The sequence below is a fragment of the Callospermophilus lateralis genome, unplaced genomic scaffold, assembly GCF_048772815.1.
Source record: "Callospermophilus lateralis isolate mCalLat2 unplaced genomic scaffold, mCalLat2.hap1 Scaffold_91, whole genome shotgun sequence".
Lineage (NCBI taxonomy): Eukaryota > Metazoa > Chordata > Mammalia > Rodentia > Sciuridae > Callospermophilus > Callospermophilus lateralis.
The window spans coordinates 510173-525364 of record NW_027517238.1 but is presented as its reverse complement, the minus strand read 5'-3'; the positions used below and the strand labels follow the sequence as shown (position 1 = coordinate 525364).

The following is a 15192-nucleotide window of genomic DNA, read 5'->3' as shown; positions in this document are numbered from 1 at the left end:
CCCAGAGGTGCTTTACCATGAAGCTTTACATCCCTAGCACCTAGCACTTTTGTTTTGAGAGAGAATCTCACTAAATTGCTGAAGCTGGACTTGAACTTGATCTTTGTGCCTCAGATTCTGAAGCCACTGGAATTGGAGGCATGCCCAGCTTCTTTTCTTTTCTTTATTTCTTTTTTTTTCATGGTACTAAGCATCAAACTCAGGGCCTCATGCAGTCTAGGCAAGCATTCTGCCGCTGAGCTATACCCCCACCCCTGAATGTCATATTTAATCTCAGAGTTTTGTTGCTTCCCCAAGGTGAAATTGAAAAGGAAATGATCTTTGCAGACCATGAGTAAGGCAACTGTTGAGATGGTAGTTTATCAAGTCATGCTAAAGTGTCAGTCGACATGAATTAAGACAGATTGGATGAGGTTATTATACTGTGGGGATTCCCTAAGACAAAGCTACTTGAATAGTATAGTGCAGGGAAGTACTAACAGCTCAGCTATCCTTTTATTTTCCTCACAAGTAATCTATTTGAAAAGATGTTTATTCAATGAAGGAAGGAAAGGAGGAGGAGGGAGGGAGGGAGGGAAGAATAATAATGCCTAGAAAAAAGCAACTAAAGGTTGTTTCAATTATGCTTCTGAAGTGCTAGCTGGCATGTTTCATAAAGATGAGAGGCTACTTAAATCTGTTAAGGGAAAAAACATAAATCTCTCTGCTCTTGAAGAGTGGAGAAATGACAAAAGTGAAGCTGTTTTTGCAGCAAAAAGCAGAAAGCCTTGTACAGAAGTAACCCAAGAATTAAAGAGCCTTGCATGTCAGAGCTATCTAAATGTTTGATGAATTGAAAAGAAAAAGAACATTCATGGTGATTATTATTTTCTCCCCAAATACCTGATATAAAAAGAAGTGGTCTCCAAGTTGTGGAATGTAAATCTTTTATTAAAACAGTTGTCTTTCCACAGTAGTAAAGCTTTGGCACATACAGTATAAAAAATAATCACCAACCATAATTATACCAAATTTCTCTTGTCAACCGCATACCAAGTGTCTTCAATACAATTTTTTATCTGTATAAAAATACTGAGAAAAATTGATAAATAACAGGTAAGAGAAAGACACTTCTAAGCAACTGTTAGAATCATTTGGAAGAAGTGAATACTGTGGATATTTTAAATATCACAGTAGCAAGGACACGCCATTCCTATAGTATTGTGGGCCAGACAATTAAATGAAAGCAGAAGTGTTTGGGCAACTTTCCTATTTAAACTTTTGGTAACATTATTCAATACATTATGCAAACCAAATCACACAGAGAATCATTTCATTTAAAATACTGAGCAGTATTGACTATTCTGAAGCAGAATAGGCAACATACTGCCCTCATTTATGAGAAAAGTCTCAAAACACTTCCCAGGGTGATGCTTGGAGAAGCTGTGAGTTGAGCTGAAGCTGGAGTCTCCAGAGGAAAAGGCTAAGAAAAGAAACAAACATTCAAAGATGGGATCTGCTAACATCACTCGACTTCGGATAGACCATGGCAGACACAGATGCTTGTTCCGTTGGGTTGCAAATATTACTCTCTGGAATCTTCTTTGTCACCCTGCACATCTAAAGGCATGAAACATTCGATTGGGCAATCAACATTCTGTTAATGGAAGAAGAAGAGAATCAGTAGCAAATACTCTATAAAGTATATGGGGGTGTGGGTTGGAAGGGGAGACTTGTGACAACTGTTCATAGAAAAGAAACTTTCTAGTTTGAAGATCCCAGCCATATACTGAGCAATGAGAGATGTTCAAAAATTCAATGATGCTTTAGGATACAGTATTCCACACAAGTCACTTAAGAGATCTTTAAAACAACAACAACAACAACAACAAATATTTGGTTCATTCAGAAGAAAGGAATCTGCAGAAAGAGATTCCCTGTCATGCACCCAATTACATTTAGGGAGAGTCTACAGGGGCAAATTGACTTATAGTGTTTGTTCTCTGATGATATCTCGGTGTATACTGGTTGGGGGAGTGACCTGAGGAGGGGCCTTCAGGAACAGTTGAACCACCTGGTCTGTAACAGTTGTCACAGAGCCAACCCTGGAGGAGAGAGATGAAACAAATGGAGCTTATGACAGACATCCCAAGGGCATCATAATTAGTGCTTGAGTTAAGAATTTCAGCTCTTGTGCATTGGTCAAATATAAGCAGTTAATCACTAAAGAAGCACTGATGAGAATCTCATGCATTTGCAACTCTTGGAATACATTTTGGTTTATCACCAAAGCTCACACTGGCCTCTGCATACACTTTGTCTTTCTCCTGGAATTTCCTCTCTTCTCTTCCTATCTAAATCCCACTCAGTCTGCTAAGTTTGATTGCAGTCCCAACATCCTCAGCAATGTTTTTTTTTTTAATACTAGATGATGGAAGAGATTGTTTCAAAGAATCCTAGAGCTTTTAAAAGAGACTTGAGACCACATAGACACATACCTTCATTATACAGCAAAGGAAATAGAGATCCAGGGGAGAGGAGTGGCTTGCTGAGACAGAGAGGGAAGTCACACAATGGGCCATGGTTTGGGGCTGCCACCATGGAGTTGGGCTGATGCTAGCCATGGTCTTTCCAGCATTGTATGGCTACTCCCTTCCTAAACCACCCTGGCCAGTAACATGGAAGTCTTGTCTCTGGCCAGCAATGGAGTGGAGCATAGGAACAGACCACGCTACACCAATAAAGCTCTCTCAGATTTTTGCCTGAAGTGTGAGGAAATGAGAGTTCTCTTTCTCTGTTCCTAAATTGGGAGACGGTAAATTTGAAGCTGGTCATGGATGTTACCATAAGCAGGGAATCTACTAGAAAAGAAAAGGTAGCCCAAGAGCAACAGACTCCATATGCCATGGTGGGAGCTGCCCCTCAAGCTGGTAGATACAGAACTTTTCAGTTATGGGAGACATTTTTGCCCACTTAACTTGAACAGGACTTTCCTCTTGCAACCCAAAGAACAATAATATATTCTTTCTTATTTTTTTAAATATATTTTATACATTATTTCATATCTTTTATATATTCTAGACATTTTCCATTTTGTAGCCTACTTCCCATAACACCTAACATAATACAGGTCAATGTCTACCTACAGAATCAGGAATGTTCCTACTCCTGTCATAAGTGGTTCATTGAGCACTTTGGAACAGAATAGGGGTCACAGGGGAAAGGTTTCATGTTCATTAAGTAACAAAGTGACTGAAGTGTGACCAATGTCTACTTCCCAATAAATTCTCCTTTACACATTTTTATACCAAGATGACTGAGTTCTATGATCGGTCTTTATGAGAGAAAGAGGTGGGGTTTGAAAGAAAGAGACCAACTTCACACTCTAGGGATGGAATCAGATCAGTTTCCTTGGACTGTGTCCCTTGGTAAGGTGATGCAGAGAGAACCCTGAAGAAGCTTCCCTGTTGCCAGATGAATCTCCCCAAAGTACATTTTCCATCATGCTCATTCTCTTCTTGTGCATCTGTAACTGGTTAATGCCAAATATATCATACTGTGGACCTCGCCTGGGGTGTAAGCATGTTTCCTTCCCATGGATCAGAATTTGGAGTGTTGTTAGGAAAGGCATGTCTCCATTGAAAACGAAGGACGATGACCTTCCATTACTTTCCAGTTACAAGAGTCATTTCCCTTTGAAATTTTACTTATTTGGGAGAGGCACAGCATTCTGTTGTTACAATGAAGGAGGGCATATATTAGAAATAGCTGAGGAGTACTGGCTTAAATTTTTTTGCCATCTAATTTTTGACAAGAAGACACTTAGGCAGAGGTTTGGTTCATGGAGCCCACCTGGGCCAGTTCATCCTGTCCCTGGGGGTGTGCTTACTGTCCTTCTGCTCCCTCAACCAAATCTGAGACACCCCAAGTCCAGCCAGTTTATTCTTCTCTTTTCCATAAACCCTTTCTTGCTGACTCCAGTATAGTCAGAACTGTATTTGTCAGACTCAACTCAAAAACCTTCCTTAATTAGCTTGATTTTAAATACATACTAATTTAATTTCTGACTATATCATTAAGTAGAGCCATGACCACTTCTCATTTCCTGTTTGTCCCATTTACTTAGCATATTAGTAGAGCTAGTACAAGGATATATATTTGGACTAAGAGAGGGCACAAAGTGGAATTTTCTTAGACCCAAAGTATTATTTGAAATATTTCACAACAAGGCCACAGGGAAATTGTCCATCAGCATAGAGCTGGCTACTCAGTGCTCCATAGCAGGTAACACTTCCAGTGCTGAAGAACAGAACAGCCTGAGAAGAGCAGGCATGGGGAGGGGCTGTCTGCCATTCTCAGGGAGGATGCTCCAGAGTCTTATCAACTCTTCATAAGAGGCATGGAGGCACCTTGCACACAGCATGTAAATACAGGAGCCTCCCCTGTGTCATATCTAAATTGCAGGGAACCTGGCACATCCCATCTTACCTGCTGGCCTCCAAAGCATGTGCAGGAACAAATGGCACCTAAAAATTCCTTCTACCACCGTTCTCCCACCTGGTAAACCTTCCCATCATCGTAGCATGTTGTTCCATCTACATGTAGGCACAAATCAGAAGCACATGTAAGACCAAGAACAGCAATGCAGACTCAGCTTGATACAAGGGTGGGTTCTATTTTATCCTAAATTTGTATCACCAAAGTCCAAATTACTCAAATTTATATGAATCATCATAAGAGAGGTACTACTTCTCAGATCTTAAGGCAGCATTTCCACAAACTAGATCTAATAGGTTCAATGGAAATCATATTTTAAAAGTTGAATTGACTGACCAATAGAGACTTCTTCCACCATTTTCACTGCAGATAATGATCAAAATACTCAGAAAAGTGCTAAAGTGGCCTGTAATAACATTCCATCATGACTCCTTTTTGAGGCTCACCTCCACTTTTCCAAATCAAAAGATGAACAAAGCCTCTGTTCAAACCTCAAGGGGACCTAAAGTCTCCAGTCCATCCTGTGAATGGGCGTTACAGCCCCTAATGGAAGTGGGTGTGCCAATAGAGCTCCAGAAACCATTCTCAATGATGTACCGGGATTGCACTTGAATTCTCATTTCCCATTGCCCAGACACGTGCAGCTCAGCATCTCGCCGTTGTCTGCCCTGCGAGTCCACTTCTCCCCAATCTTGTAGTTCACATCATTGTCGTAGCACCATTCTATGTGGGTGGGAAAATCACAGGCAGAGTTATTTGTGTTCTGACTCTCAAGAGAAAAGCACACTGGGATATAGGATTTTAAAATCCACATATCTGGAAAGAATGACAAGTTAAAGGTCACAATCCCTACTGTGAACTGATTCTTCAGTTGAACTTAAAAATACAGTTTCTACTATTTATTATTTTCTAGGCCATTTTAAGGCACTCCGCAGTAATCATGTCATAGCACTTGGTCAATGATTTCCATTTAAATTTTCATTAAGGTTTAAAATTGTGGTGAATGAAAGAAGGATCAGAGTAGTCTTTTAGGAATATATATATATATATATATATATATATATATATATATATATATATATATATATATATATATATATATTTAAAGTCAGTTTTGGATTTGCAGAGACCTTAGATACAAAGAAGTGCAATGAAACAGATCAGCATTTTCTTTCTGCCATGACCTCTTGCATGTAAGTTGAAAGAAAGAATAAACATAGATGACAAAACAATGATAAACCCTGGCTATCATCCCTACAAATAGAGACCTGGTGCTGAAGAGGATCCACAAGTTCTATGCCTTTACCATATGTAAAAGATGACTTTTAGTCTCTGAGATTTATACTAAATAGAACACACTTAGGAAGTTTACATCAGAATGCATTTTTTCTTCTAATTTATAAAATCAACAATTCAGTCTTCTCAAATTGGAAGAAAAGGCATTAAACAACTATGACATTCAAGCAAAGAATATGTAAGTTGATCTAAAGACACTCATAAACAACCCTAGACTTCTGCTCCCACAATTGCACCTAATACTTACGCAGGCAAAAAAACAGGCAGACTTTAAGAAAGTAGTTCATTTTCAGAAGTTAAAAACCAACCACCTCATTGCTGCCACATGTTAGCACACCCAACTCTACCGCAGTGCACACCCATACTTCTGCTCAGCCTCCCAATTTTATATACCATTTTCAGGTGGCCAAGCTCAGAAGTCTACACTGTAAAAATCAGTTGGCTTTTGAATTTCAATCTGGATTAAGCCATTTCATGTATACAAGTCAACTAACAACTTTTAAGAAATCTTTAAAAATCTGTTCTGTTTTACTTCCATGAATATGATTTCTGTAAAAGTTGATAAAAGGGTTGTTTATATGGTATAATGGTTAACACCTGTAAAAATGAACCATTGGTCAATAATGATTATATCTCCTAAAATCAAAGGATAAGTGAAAGGTTATAAATTCTAATAGTAACTCTCAAAGCACAATAGATAATCCTAGGATCACTGTAATTTGAAACATTAAAATCTCTATAATTTGAAAATCAAATATATTTTGGTGAAGTGGCTTTTAAATTATGGACAAGTAGTATATCTGTACATTTTCCTTTACATTACTAGCAATATTCAAACTATGTGGCTGGTGTGTGTGTGTGTGTGTGTGTGTGTGTGTGTGTGTGTGTGTGTGCACGCACACATATTCAATGTGTATTTGTGATGTGTGTATATAATGTGAGAGTGTGTGTGTACATGTGTATGTTTGATTTGTGCTAAATGAGTATGAATATGAATCATCATCTTGAACCACATTTAACACTAAAGATTAAAAGAGAATTGGGGTTTCTCTGACTGGTACTCTCAATGAGAACTGACTCCACTGAGTTTGACTTAACAGAAAATTTCAAAAGCATCACCAACAACTTGCTTTAATCAGTAGTTGTATTAGCATACGACTTGAAATGAAGCAATATTCAACAAGTAAATTTTCCCATCATTTTTCAATGATGCAAAATGTTACTTTGAGTCCAACAGTTTTCTCAAATATTTGGAAGAGCTTGTGTCTACCAAACATGACTCCTTGGTACGTTCATGCGAATGTATGGAACTGGAGGAGATGGAGGAAGAGTGGATGGTCAGAGCAAGCTACTCTACTCACTAGATGAATCGCATCTGAAATGCCCACTGCCAAAGCCCAAGCACTGGCACGTGAGTTTAAAACCAGTTTCAGATATTCGCTCCCATTCATCTCCAATGTCATAATGGGAAGCCGAGTAGGGGTCAAAGCAGGTGTCATCAATAGGTTGGTTTGGGCCTATGAGCAAAAGGAAGAAAAAGCAAAAGAGACCTATTATTTGTGGTTTGGAAGAAGAAGAAGAAACCAGAACATTATATACAATGACTTAATCTAACAGAAAAATTCCGGTAGCTCTAAAATTCCATCTGCTCCATGGATGTATCAGCCACTCTCATAAATGATGTAAAGGTGTAGCCAATGGACACTTGCCACCAGCATCTGAAAAGGAGACCATCTTTCACTTTTGTCTTCAATTGTAAAAATGATCAAATCTGGTAAATCTACTTTATAGAACATGGAATCGACCTTGAGGCAATTTAAGCCAGGTAAGAACAAGGGTAGCAATGCCTCTCCATCAGGACCTGAGTGACCTTGAGTTAATTATTTAACATCTCTCTCACGAGGCCAAGAAGCCAATGTATTGTCCTTTTGCCAACCTGTAGAAAGTGCTCACTAAACTAAGAAATATTATCAGAGGCTACCTTCTGCTTATGATGCAAAGGTCTTAGCATTTTTATATACTGTTATAATGCAGTCTTCACTTTTATTATTGCATCTTTTTGCATAATAGTTTGGAAATCCTAGATTTTGCAAAATAGTTATTATGATAGTAAAACTGATTTTATTAATAAAACCAACTGTTTCAAATAGGAGAAATCAAATGGGAAGTACATGAGTTAGGACTAAGTAACAGTCTCATCATGTGACCGAAGATCTTGTCTCTTTATGTTTTAGAAAAACTTGTTTTAAAATAATTTGTGTAAGCCAGGCATGCTGGGTACACACCTGGAATCCCAGCGACTCAAGAGGCTGAGGTAGAAGGATTGAAAGTTTATGGCCAGCCTCAGAAAAATAGCAAGGCCCTGTCTCAAAATAAAAACTTTTAAAAAGGACTGGGGATATGGCTCAGTGGTTGAATGCCCCTGAGTTCAGTCCCTGATACCAATAGCCAAAGTCAAGAGACCCTGGCTATCATGAAGAACACCACTGCCAGGAATACGGAGTAGGAAAGAAAAACAGAAAGAACTTAAGACTGTTAAATGGGGATTCATTATTCCAAAAATATTCAGGAGTTAAAATTCTATCGTAACTAATGTTATGGAGATGGAATCTTTTAAAGAAAATAAAAAGATGTGGAAAAGCACAAAAACCTTTATGCTCTCAAAAATTCCTTTCACACAACAATTTTGCCATTAAAGCCACAAAATGCAATACCTAATAACAAAGACAAAAGAACCTCCCCCCAGCCTGCCAGCAGTTAGCTGCTATAATTCACCAAAGTTTACACATATAAAATAGTAGTCTTTTGTCAGATGAAGAATAAGGCTGAAGTTATATAACTGGACCCTAGGATGGAATTCTGTCACATGGCATAGACATGAGTTACCACTCCTTTTTGGTGTGGAGAGAGACCCTTCCAATGGGAAGATTCAGGATTCAGGATTCACGATTTTGATTTTTTCCTATCTCATGTTCCTGGGTGAATAACATCAGCTGCTGCAAAGTAAAAGCCAGGTGGCATGCTACTGGCTTGAAAGGACTTGCAAAGTGCTACAAAGAAGAGTGAGTGGTTGCCGGGCACAGTGGCACATGCCTGGAAACTCAAGCTACTTAGGAGGCTATGGTAGGCCAGCTTCAGCAATTTAGCAAGGCCCTAAGCAACTTAGCAAGCTCCTATCTCAAAATAAAAAATAAAAAGGGCAGGGGATGTAACTCAATCCCCAATACCCATTCCCCACCCCACAATAAAGTCAATGGTCATTTAACCTTTATGATGGTTTTACACCTATATCATCAGGAGAAAAAAAGTGAAATAACTTTAGAATTAGGAAGCTCTTTGGATAAAAATGGGTTGCAGAGGAGAATTTCCCATTAGTGTTGGTACTAAGAATCACTCTAGGGGACCACAGCATGGTGAGAAGGAAGGGGTACGGGAAAGTATACCAGGAAACCAGTGCCTCATATCAACTCAAGACACTGGGAAGGATTCAATACTTTTGGGCTAAAAAACTGGCCTGTCATCCTAACACTGCATGTGTGTTGGTGAGGACACTTAAAGTTAAATGAACTTAAGGTTGCTCATGTACTTCATATTGATGGTAGGCACACTTCCCACAGTTGCAAGGCAACAAGCAACAAAGGAACAGTCACTAGGAAAAGCCTTCTCTGGTGCAGTCCAACAAGGAGCATGTGCCTAAACCACATGTGAATTTACATACCAGGGTTGCCCACAGTCACAACCTCCTCCAGAACCTTGTGCCTCTTCAGGTTTTTCATTGCCTCCACTAGGATGATGTAGGTGGCCCCTCGGGTAAGGCTTGTCAGAGTGGTACTGGTGGAAGTTCCAGGAACTCGGAACTGCAATTATTGGTACAGCCAAAATGGGGAGAGAGCATTATAGTAAAGAACAGATGCGGGCTCCCCTGGTCCCTTATCATTAACCCTCACTGTTTAAGCAAATCAAAGGGGAACTAATAAAGACCAGGGGTATATAGGAGTCCCAACTGGCCAAGGAGAGAAATGGAATGAGCATGGAATTGTCACTTCTCTCAGATTTTCCTACCCAAAGTCTGCCTATGTGCTCCATAGTTAGCAGGAGCCCTCAATGACACTAGCCGCCTCTTAATCCTACTAGATGTGGCTCTGTAGAAGCCCATGGAAGCCCTGCATGATCCTTTCACATCAAGCACAGACACTGCTCTCTGTGGAGACAGGCAGGCCATGCACAGTGGGCAGTAGACCACAACACAATACAGAGTCCTTAAAACAATGGCACATCCTCAAACTCAGGTTTCTAAGCTCAGGAATCTCCCACAACATAGTCATTTTAAAAAACTGTGCCAGTGGGGCAAATTAAAGGATGGGGTTTTAGTAAGAGAATCCGTTACTTCTAACAGCTGACATGCACATCTCCTCTTACATTCTTTTTCCTTGTATATACTACAGATAATGGGATTCTTCAAGGACAAACTAAGAATGGTGCACAAATGTAAATTCAGTGGAATATCTTTCTTCTTTTCTAAGATCATCTCTTTGTTCATCTTACTATGGAGCCTCCAATGTGTGAAGATAATACAAATGATTTCATTCTCTACTGAATAAAAGCTAATGACGCTCTCTGGTACATCCTCCCAAGTAGAGCCATATGGACTTTTAATAAATGATCAGTGCTTAAATGTGCCATCTCTCTAAAAGTTCTAGAAGTAGCCATTTTACATCAGAGCCTCTTAATCCTACTAGTAAGAAGCCCATGGGAATTGATAACCATTACCAATTAATAACCATTATCAATTCAAGCAATGAAGACTATTTATCAACCTGATCAAAGCCCCTGGGGAAATCAGCAATTCTCAGATTACAAAACACTTTCCCAGAAGGAAAACTTTGTCACTTCTTTCCTCTAATTTATTCCTTTCTGAGCTTCCCAGCCACAGGCAGGGAGGGAGCTGATTACCTGTAAGGTTTCTTCTGTCGTGCCAATGGGCTGACATGAAATGATATACTCAGAACTGTCCTGGAATGGAGTCCAAGAGATGGTTGTCTGAGAGAGAACTTCTTGTCCTGTAGAGGCATTTGGATTGAGCTCCCTAATGTGAGGGTAGAGGTGGTAGTCTACTTCTTCCCTGGGGACATGAATCTCATCTATATTCGGCGAGTATGGTTTTGGCCTATGCCTTACGGGAGTGACTGCTGTGGGTGGTGTGGTTCTCCTAAAACCATGTTCCTCATGACCATTTGTTGCCCCAAACTGGGCTGCCAATGGCTTGTGCCAGGAAGCTGAATACCATTTCCATTGTCAACCCCAGGGCTGGTGATGAATGGGGTCTTTGGTACTGTGGAGGGAACATCCAAGATCTCTGGTCCTTGAAGTTTGGGGTGAGGAAGGGTTACCAGTTGGGGAAGCTCATCTAGCCAAGAGAGGTTATAGCAAAAAAAGCAAAGTGCGTTAAGTTTCAGTAAGTAGCAACCATTATCAATTCAGGCAATGAAGATTGTTTATCAACCTGATCAAAGCCCCTGGAAAACCAGCAGTTCTCAGATTACAAAAAAAACCACTTTTTCCCAGAAAGAAAACTTTTTGATTTTTCTCAAAGGTTTCTTTATAGTTTAGAAAAAAAAAAGTGTTAGCATGAATTTGTTAGAGACACAAAGCTTTGAACCATTGAACACCACAGAAGCTGCCTCTGTTCAAATTAAGCCTAATGAAACTGCAATGTGTAGTGCCTCCCCACCCCATTCTCTTTTTAAACCTGAGAAACAAATTATAGGAACTAGAATCCACAGCGATCATGTCAGTATCAGAAGTATGAGAATTACAGAGGTTTAAATCAGAAGTATGAGCATTGCAGAGGTTTAAATCAATAGTTTTCATGGTTGGAAATGGTAAAAAGAGGTAAGAACACATATTTGTTTTGAAAGCTTTCCTATTGCCATATGTACAGCATTTTCTCCAAATTGAACTAAGACTGAATGACAAAGTAAAACATTATTTAGTTCCAAATTTCAGAAATCAAATAATAAGACAATGGGAGGGGTTTCTATCCCTCCTTTTTTTAAAAAAAAAATAGTCAACACAAAGTATAGAAGAATAGCAATAACAACTTGGTTTTATATTTTATATCAGATATGAATTTTTGAAAGGTAATAACAAGGTTTTATATTGACTGGCCTTTTAATAAATAAATAAATAAATAAAATGGAATTCTACAGAGGATGTTCAGTTATTCCTCCTGTCAGAGAGTACAAAATATACACTGGGCAATTAGAAAAAACATCCAAGAGATACGCATCAAAACATGGAGAAACCCTTTTCACAATGCAAAATCCATCATTCATTAGTTTAGTCTTAACATTCCTCTCATTACCTGGAAAGTGCTTTTTACCTGTCTTTTTCCTCCCAATCAGGGGCTCACTCTTCTGGTTGTTCTTCAGGGCAATGATGTAGATTGTGTACTCGGTTCCAGGTTCTAGGCCTGATGGGCAGAATAGAACGTCATGTCATATGGAGGGTACTGTGTGGAGAATGTCTTTTGAAGTGCAGGGCTTCCCGTTCTCATGATATAGCATCAAAGATACAGATGGAGTTTCAAGACATAGACTGTCAGAGGGAGTAAAGAGGAAAGGGAGGGAGCACAATACCAGTAATAGTGGCCTCTGTGACACCAGGTTGGGGCCGAGGGACCACTTCTCTGGGAGGGGACCCAGGCTTCTCATATTTGATGATGTAGCCAGTGATCTTGGCACGGGGTGGTTGCCATGCTACCAGCAAGGAGTTGGGGGTGGTAGTCAGAAAGCACTGGTTGGATGGTGCATCAATGGCTAAAAGAAAGCAAAACTAAGTCTCAGAAAATAAAAGCCAAGAAAATGCTCCCATATCCCCCCCCAGCCCTTTTAATCAGACTTAAGAGAGTGAAATTCTGTAAGCTCTTCCCATGGTTCACAGGGAGTCATATTACAAAGACCCTTCATTTGTTTCTTAAGTTCATGTGTCTGATTATACTACAAGCCAGTGGTGTTCGTCAGCACAAAGCAGTTACCAGTGGAGGCATCGATGACCACGGGGGAGCTGTGGGCATTGTCGTTCAGGGTATACAGGTAGATCTTGTAGTCCGTGCCGGGTTCCAAACCTGGGATGTGAGAGGAGATGGTTTCTATGTGTTCTTCTTTACTAGGAAAGTTTTCAAGCACACACCTGCAATTTTCTTGGCTCATCTACCCACCCATGTTTATACAGACCATGGAAGTGGTCTACCTTTGAACAATAAAGTAGAACATAATGTGGATATTAACTGTTATTGTGGAGCATACTTAAAAGCAAATCACTACTGCAGAGAAGGACCTCCGACTAAAATAAATTTTTAAATGCAAAAACGCTACTTTAGAAGCAGTCCTCTTGGAGAATGAGGGCTGCCCCACTGAGTGTACTTTCTCTATAGGGTAATTAGGTGGTCATTATTTGGTACTTGGAATCAGAATTGTACAGCACAAAAAGACCTAAATTGATCTATTTTATCAAATTTCCTCTGAACTTTGACCTTTATTAAGTAATGTTGTTTGTCTTTATTAATTATGTCTTTTTAAAATCTATATTAATGCTAAGAACTATACACCACCATTTCGTTTTTTTTCTTTTCTATTTTCATTTTTTTGTGCTTCTGGGGATGGAAGCCAGAGCTTCACCAAGTGCTTTACCATTGAACCGAATCCTCAGACCCTATTGCTTTTGGTTTTACATTATTTTACTTTTTTTTTAAATAAGAAAGGGCATAGGGATGAAAGAACAAATCTGATAAAAAGCCATTTCTCTGAGACCACACACTAGACCAAAATCAGAGATTCAAAGGACAAAACTATTTTGGTTATGGTATGAGAATAACTGTTTCAAGCTTTGTTATCATAAAAAATTGGAAATAAATTGAATCATATAAGACATAGAATAACTAAGAAGCTGGTTTACATTGTGAATGTTGATTGACTGTCACTTGTGGTGAAGGTGGTGGGTCCCCTCACCTGTGATGGTATAGCTTCTGACATCTGGGCCGATGGTTCTCTGAACTGGGGTCTGGCCATTGGCTGGGACAGCATCAACTTGGAAACCAGTGATCATCTCGGTCTTGGTTCACCAGTTAATGGTGATGGTGGTCTCAGTAGCATCTGTTACACGAGCCCTTCTGGGAGGGCTGACATCTGCATGGGATTATAGCTAGAGATTAGTGCCTGCCTGGCCCATATAGGTGAGATTTTGATCTTTTAAAACATTTCTTTATGTTTTAAAAATACATCCTCTTCAGAAAATACATTGATTAAATAATTTGTAGATTATCTCCCTTGGCATTCAAAGAATGTTCAACAGTAATTAGGAAATATGGAAATAGTTACATTGGGTGCCTTTTTCTTTGAAGAACTGAAAAGCTTTATAAATACTACCAGTGGTTCCCAGGTCTGACTTTATAGTACCTACAAATACTTCAGTAAGTATTAAAATGATTAATTTACTGTACTGTAAAAGTGTGTGGTAGGAATTATAATAGCATGGCCAGCTAGCAATTATATGTATATATAGCCAGTATTATTGCTAGTATTTCGTCGTTTTTATGGGGCTTCATATCTTTTATCTCAACAGAAAAGATTCTATTTTATCTCTATTTTATAGATGATGGAACTTTTGACACTTTATGTGATGGCTGAAAGAGCGCACAGCAAGTTATTGATGGAGCAGAAACTAAAATCTGGGCCAAATTTGATCCCATACTTATGGTGCTGTTAAGATACAGTAGAAGTCAACATGTCCTCCCCAGACCTAACTCCAGGAAAACAAATTCTAACAAGCGGAGCATAAAGTAGCTGTTAGTCCTAATCTTTAACACCAATGTTATACCATTATGAAAGGATTTCATTTTAGGTATCAGTGGAATACTTTCTGAAGGGGCAAAAAAGGTAACAGTCAAAAAGTAAGGGAATCCCACCAATTTCCACATTGGGATTCATTCCACTTTTAACTTAGTGACCAGAGAGATCATTTATCATTCTTTGTTTATACAGAAAATTTTGAAACTAGAAAATTGGATTACTTACTCTCGAGAGTGGTGATGATCCCCTGAGCTGGTCTGCTGGTCAGTGTGTCATTTAATAGGTTGTCCATTCCTTTGGTTTGAAGCTCTGTGCCTTCTTCTATCCCAATGACTCTCAAATTTGGTTTTTTGATGAGATCCCACATCTCTTGAATAGATTGCTCGTGAGATTTAAGCATCTTTTCAGTGTTGACTATGCTCTTTTCAAGTTGATAGACTTTGTCTTCATTATCTGATGTTCTGACTTCTACTTGATCTAGTCTATTTGTGATATTCTCGTTTGCATTTTTAATCTGGTTTAAGGTTTCTTGCATTTCTAAAATTACTGTTTGGTTTTTTTTTAAGATCCC

The 15192-nt window shown here is 39.1% G+C and overlaps 1 pseudogene; it reads right to left on the bottom strand.

Annotated features, from left to right (window-relative positions):
* Positions 1-1564: 1564 nt before the first annotated feature.
* On the bottom strand, positions 1565-14913 carry LOC143387392 (fibronectin-like; annotated as a pseudogene).
* Between the last annotated feature and the right edge of the window lie 279 nt (positions 14914-15192).